This window comes from Galeopterus variegatus, unplaced genomic scaffold (assembly GCF_000696425.1).
Source record: "Galeopterus variegatus unplaced genomic scaffold, G_variegatus-3.0.2 Scaffold6427, whole genome shotgun sequence".
Taxonomy (NCBI): Eukaryota; Metazoa; Chordata; class Mammalia; order Dermoptera; family Cynocephalidae; genus Galeopterus; species Galeopterus variegatus.
In genome coordinates this window covers 9,035-16,286 of record NW_007732538.1, presented here as the reverse complement: position 1 = coordinate 16,286, position 7,252 = coordinate 9,035, and the positions used below count along the sequence as shown (strand labels likewise).

Sequence of the window (7,252 nt, the reverse complement as noted above, 5' to 3'; positions counted from 1 at the left end):
TTTCTGGCTCAATGGTTCTTATTTTCACAATTGTGTTGGTCAAATCTAGACCATTTAGTTATTACCTTCATGAAAAAATATAATTAAAAGATAATACAAATCTTTCCATGAACCTTTTGAGGTACCTTCATATTTGGACTTGCTCAAAAAGGGATTTAAGGTAGCTTACAAATATGCATTCAACACAAGGATGAAATTAATGAAAACGAGATAAGAAAAACTGGGCAAAGAAAACAGAGGTAGGAAAGTAAGGTGGGTCAAGGAGTTGAGTTAATTTAAAAAAAAATTCCATTACATCCTTTATATTCAGTAGGGTTCAGCCACAGATTTGGCTCTATGCTTTCCTGCAGCACTTGTTAATGAGTAAATACAACACATTGCAAGATAATGTTGTGAAGGAAAAACAGACCATGTATTTAAGAGACACACTGATATTCCTAATCCTGGTACTAATTCCAGAAAAACAGTTTTTACTGAATGTCCTCAAGATATAATACTATAAATAAACTGTGCCTTCAACAGCAGCCTACAGGAAAATGCACCACATTACACAGGTCATTTCAAGTATTATAGATTATTCTTCCAAGGATTTGTCATTCATGGTATTTTTGCAAAATAAAATCCATTTTTAATTATTTTAAAACAATTGGAGAGGCAAGTAGCAGGGGAGGAACGTCAAGAAAAGTAATATTTTTATTAATCTTGAAAAGTATCCTTTTTATATAAGGAAAAACACTTCAGTGTGGCTTTTTTCTTAGAGCAATTTCATTGGTTAAAAATATTTTTCAGATATATTTGGGATAGTGTAGAAAAACACAGCAAAATGACTATTTTTCAAGACTTCAAAGGCTGATACTTTAAACTGCTTAAAGTAAGTTAGTTTTTCAATCTTGACACTGCATTCAGAATGAATACAATATACAACTAGTGCTGTAGCAATCCAGGCAGCCACAAATACAGAGTTCTGCTTGAGATGCTAGAAGTCAAGTTCTAAGTGTAGAAAAGAGAAACAGTTTATAGGGGCTGAGTATAAATGGAAATACTGTTTTGTGTGTAAATTTCTGGATTTCTAATTGAGGGAAAATCACTTTTCTGGCATAAGAATTAATAATTTTCTTTAATTTGGGATTATAATTTTTATAGTATAATAGATTCATAAGTTTAAAAGAACCATAAAGTTCAGTTCAGTTCAGTTCTCTACTACAATCTTAAATCTCCTGTAAACTGTCTCCATCAAAGATCAACCAGTCTGTATGTGAATAGCAGCAAAGCACAGTGGTTAGAGAGCCAGCTATGACATCAGATAGTGTGGGTTGGTGTCCTGGATTTCCTATTTACCACTTGCATAAACTTGGTCAAATTTCTTAAGTTCTTTGTACTTCAGTTTTCTCATCTGCAAATTTGGGCTAGATAAAGCACCTAGAACAATGTCTGGCACATACTAGATGCTCAATAACAGTTATCTCTTTCTATTATTTTATTCTTGTATTATTACATATGTCTTCCAGGGAAATTCAGTTCTGCCTAGAAAGAGAAGAGGTTGGTTTTTCTGTTGTTGTTGTTTTGTTTCATTTTTGTTTTTAGTAATGATAGGAGCTTACTTCTGGTGATAGTACAATAGCTTTTACTAAACTACCCTCTCCCAATATTGATTTTGAACTCTGGATCAAAAAACAGTGCAAACAATTAAAAAATCAGAATTAAAACAATTCTTTAAAACCCCTGAAGAATGACTGAGAATAAGCAGAAACTGGGGGGGGGGCATGATCCCTGAAATAGGGAAACAAACTAGGTGAGATACACATTAAATGGCTTTTTCTGAGAGCACTCCTCTTGCAAAGTACATAAAGGAAATAGTTCAATCAGAAAAGGCTCATCAATTGGACTGAGAATTCATAAGTCAAATTTTAGGCTGTCAGAATTGCTGGAAATCAAGGAGAGATATTCCAGGAAAAAGGAAGACAGTGTGGAGAGCCCTAAAATATGTATGTGAATTCTCCTGAAATTGTTTGACTATTAGACTGCATATGCACATGATGAGACTCCAGGGAATCCAGTGGAAAGCAACAGCAAGAAGGCTGAAAAACTGAGGGAGATTTTAGCAGATACTTGGTGCTGGAGTGACAGATTTTGGCATTCAAGTCCAGTCAAGGAAAAGAAGCTTCACTCAAGTCTTTGTGCTTTTCATTGAAACCCCAGGAGAGTAATACCTTAAGAAGTATCCCAGGACCAAGGACTACAACAGAGGCCTAAGGACAAGACAAAAAGAAGCCGACCTTATCAAACTTCCACAAGATGAAGGTGATTTGTCAGTAATCTAACTGTATGCTAGAAAAAAACTCAACACTCTTCAAAGAATGATAACATATTTCTCACAACATATTGCCCACAATGTACAGTGTATAATAAAAAAAATTATATATACAAAGAAGCAGGAAAATGTGACCCACAATCAAAGGGAAAAACAGTTAAAAAAAATCCCCAGAGGTCCCAGATGTTAGAATTAGCAGATGAAGATTTAAAATAACTGTAATATATATTTAAAATAATGTATTGGAAGAGATTGATATAATGGTTGAGGAGATGGGGACTATCAGGAGAGATATGAAAATGAAAAAAGAACCAAATGGAAATCCTGGAACTGAAAAATATAGCTGAAAAAAATTTTCTTCAGTGAACTTAACAACAAATTAGGCACCACAGAAGAAGAAAAAAAAAAAAAACACAAACTAGTGGACAAATCAATAGAAATTATCCAACTGAGTACAGGCAGAAAAATGATTTTTAAAATTTGCAGAGCTGTAGTGGCTTATGTGACAATACCAAGTGTTCTAACATATGTCAAATTGAAGTCCCAGAAAGGAAAAAGAGAGTAAATGAGACAAAAATATTTTTTAAAAATGGTGGCAAAATTTTTTCCAAATTTGGTTTAAAATATAACCCCCCTCAGGTTTAGGAAGTTTAATGATCTCCACACAGGATAAATAAAAAGACAACTATACCCAAGCAAATCATAGTCAAACTTCTAAAAACTAAAGATAAGGAAAAAAATCTTAATCCAGAAGAAAAAGACACATTACAAAATACTAAAGGAAAGGAACAGTAAAAACACTGACTTCTCAGCAGAAGTATTGGAGGCCAAAAGATAATGGATTGACATTTTAAAAGTGCTGAAAGAAAAGGAAACAAGTTAGCCTAGAAATCTAGATAACTTACATTAGGCTTACATTTAGCTAAATCACTAATTACATTAAATGTAAATGGACCAAAACTTTCTATTAAAATCAGAGATTGTATGCATTTTAAATAAAAAACACTGACAGGTAGAAAATAAAAGGATGGAGAAATGGATACCATACAAGCACTGAACATAAGAAAGCTAGTATAGCTATATTAATATTAAAGTAGATTTTAAAACATGGATGCTGCCAAAGGTAAAATTTTAAAAAATTCATAATGATGAAAGCATTAATTTGTTGATAACATAACAATCTTCAGTGTGTTTGCATCTAATGATAAGAAATGTTTATTTTCTAAACATCTGGTATAATAATTTCCTCTGAAGAGAGAGTTGCCTTGATTAGGAAGATGGTTTGATAAGTCTAGTGGTCTCTGTGAACCATATAGATGTGGACTAGCTTTGATGCTCCAGAGAAGCAGTTAAAGCTACTTGAGACAAGGAGATAGGGTCATCAATCTTCCCAGTTTGCCCAGAATTGAGCTGTTCCTTGGGACCTTGGACTTTCAGTGCAAAATCTAGGACTATCCCAAAACTGAAACAGTTTCAGCAACTGGGACAGTTATTTATTCTGCAAAGAGTGGAATTAATTTGCTTTGGAAATGAAGGAGTGAGAGAGTAAAGAGAGAAGAAGAACAGAATGTATAGCCATGAGATGGCAGGAGGTTGTACAGTGGACCCTTTCAATGATCCCTCAAACATTAAGAAATATTACTAGACTCACAAAATTACAGTTGTAAAGTGTGTGTGTGTGTGTGTGTGTGTGTGTGTGTGTATTTGGAAAGCTAGTGATGAGGTACAATGTTGAAAAATAGATATCATCCATTATAGTATTTGTGAGGCAAGGACCTTTAGAACATAAGTCTGTGGGAAATTGTAGAAATATGGAATGGTAGATTCCATAGTCAAGTTTGGGTATATTGAGGGCAAAAAGGACTGAGATTACATCTGGATCTTCTAACTGTATTAGTTGAGAATATGTTAGGTTTGGATAATAGAAAATCTACCTACAACTGGATTCCACAATAAAACGAATTTATTTACTCATGTAAATGAAATATCCTGAGGTAGGGAGGGCTTCAGGCTTGATTCAGTACACAGGTTCATGATCATATTTGGGCTCTGATCCATTTCTCAGCAGATACCTCAGCAGCCCTCTTCCTTGTGACAATTCATCTCCAGGGTGGTTTACCTCATGGTAGCAACAATGGCTATAATAGTTCCAGGACTAACATTCTCACATAACACCATGGGTGAGCACACTTTTTCTGTAAAGGGCCAGATACTAAATATTTTAGGCTTTGCATCTCTGTTATAACTAGTAAACTCTGCCACTTTAGTAGAAAGTAGTCATAGACAATATGTAAACAAAAAGCAGGGCTGTATTCCAATAGAACTTTGTTTATCAATTTGAATTTCATATAATTTTCATGTGCCATGAAATATTCTTCTTCTTTGGGTGTTGTCCCCCCAATCATTTAAAATGTAAAACATTCCTAGCTTAAGAACTGAACAAAAACAACTGGTGGGCCAAATTTGACCTGTGGGCTGTAGTTTGCTGACCCCAACTTAAAACATTGGTTAGAGTTTTAAGCCAAAAATTTCCTCCTCTTTCCTAGCATATATTTCCTTTTCTCTCCTCCATACTCTTAGTTAAGAAGACCCCATTCAGTATCACTTACATGCCAAAATCCTCCAAAGTTTTATTTCCAACCCAGATTGTTCCCCTATCTCCACACTTCTGTAGCTACCTGCATACTTGACATCTCCAATTAGAGGTTTAATAGCATTTTAAACTTAACATAATCAAAACAAGCTGGGGGACTCTGCTTCCTTAAGATGGATTCAGCTCTAAGCAGCAGGCAGAGACACGTTGGCATTCCCGTGGAATTTATCCCTATGCCACAGGATGATGCTTCAGCGTTCCTTACACTTCTAACATAAGTATGGTGTGTCAAAAGACAAAATCACAACAGTTTTATTTATAGATCTAATTGGCTTTTATTCATGATTCATGAATCGGGGCAGCCTCCATTCTACAAAATAGAACGAGAGCTTCAACTGGCAATAGCGGAACAGTGGGTTTTTTAAGGTGAGAGCAAGGAAACAATAGGAAAAAAACTGATTGGATAATATCAGATTACTTTAGGTTACTTTTTTGTAAGCATTAGAGCAGAGGGGGCTTATTACGCTGACGCACATAGACTGGAATCTCTTGTTTTCAGGAAAATCTGGTCTGTTTTGGGATCTATCTGCTTCCTTAAAGTTTCAGTTTGATAATGTGGCATTCAGCACGAGTGACTCCGTTTTGGTCTGGTTTGGTCTGGTCTGTTGGGGCCTAGTGCAGGAGCTCAGTCCAAAGCAATGGGCTCCCATAATTTTTGTTTAACAGGTGAAATAAGGAAGTATTCTGATTACTCTTTTTTCCTCCTCTAGGGATGAATAAAACTGAGAAATACATCAAGAGTGTGACATCAGACTGAAGAACTTTTCAGCAGTATCTGTTAGCCTTTGGAAATTTGGTGAGAAGAAATAGTCATGATTCAATATCTTGCTTACATAGAAGGCTCCAGTTCAGACTTGGATCTTGCCCCATCTGATTTCTTACGATGTATTCAAATACTCCAGATATTGCTCTGAGTTTTTGCTGTTTCTCAACTGGCCTTCTGCCTTCAACTGGCCTTCAAAAGTGTTTTAGCTCCCAGTAGGGCAGTTTAACCACTTTCTCCCCTGTTACTTCCAGATCTGTATATCTCTTTAGCTTGCTCTCAGTTTGTCTGACTGATCTATTTCCTTACCAAGTTGCTCTGGCTTCCCCACTCGTTCCTGTGTTTTGAAAAGAATAAATTAAAACTGCATTCCAATAAAAATTTATATGCATGTGTATTTAGTCCTTCATTTATTCAGTGCATATTTTTTGAGCGTTGAAATGTGCTAGACACAGTTCCAGGTTCCGAAAACACAAAGAGCCATTTGCTGTGGCCTAACCCTTAAGATGCAAGATAACAGAAATGTAAACTTAGAATTCACAATACAGCCATGTATATGTTAGAATGAAACTGAGACGAAATGTTTTAGGAACAGAGGGGAAAAAGCAGGGGTTCACAGAGGAGATGATGCAGTGACTACATTAGGCAAAGGAAAGAAAACAACCCAAAAAACAAGAGAGAAAGAAGGCGAAAATGAGAATCCCTAGTCCAAGATATTTTTAGTTGAGCCATAGACAATCACTTCCGGGAAAAAGTATTGAGAAGATGTATTGGGTAGATGAAATGCCTAATGAGACCATAAATGAGGACAATTGCTTCTTATAGTGTATGAGAAGATAATTTTTATCAGATAATGAAATTGTTTTCAGTCTTCAGAATGAAAATGAATCCCTTGCTAATGCAGATCATGCTAATAAAGGGAGTGAGAGAGATCGTGGGAATTACACGAGCCTCATGGTAGGCAGAAACCATCCTAAATAGGGTAGAAAAAAAAGAAAGATAATGAAGTAATCAAAATAATTGCTTGATAGGGAATGTGAAATATCTGCAATGTTAAATTATAAATATACATTTTCAAGAAAAATGAAGTGACCTTAAGGAACCGATTAGAAACCCAAACTCATGCTGGGTAGAAGCAATGCTTTTCATTAACAAAGCTGAGGAGTAATTAAATCTGGGGAAGCTCTTTGAAATCCACAAGTGCAAGTTATATTAAAATACAATACAATGGGTATATTAGTATCATAATTAATGATTAGAATAGACTTCTTTATTAAATGTGTTCTGGCATAGTGCAAGTGACAGATGTGAAATGAAAAGGACAAAAATGTGTTACTGAAAACCAAAATTGACTTTAGCAGCATCTGCCTTCAAAAGTGTGTGTGTTGGTGGGGCGGAGAGGATGATTTACCTAGTTGGTATATTCTTATAAAATAAATATATTCTTCCCTTTCTCCTTAAGATTGCCTACAGACCCATCCCAAGCGTGATGGACAGCACCGTGCATCCTCACCAACCTCTCTAG

The 7,252-nt window shown here is 35.4% G+C and overlaps 1 long non-coding RNA gene across 1 annotated transcript in view; it reads left to right on the top strand.

The window, feature by feature from the left end:
- Positions 1–6,124, top strand: part of LOC103606277 — a 50,503-nt gene extending 44,379 nt beyond the window's left edge. Inside the window, exon 4 of the long non-coding RNA XR_551862.1 lies at positions 5,675–6,124. This is a non-coding gene — a long non-coding RNA (uncharacterized LOC103606277). The remainder of the gene's footprint in view (positions 1–5,674) is intronic.
- Positions 6,125–7,252: the final 1,128 nt, after the last annotated feature.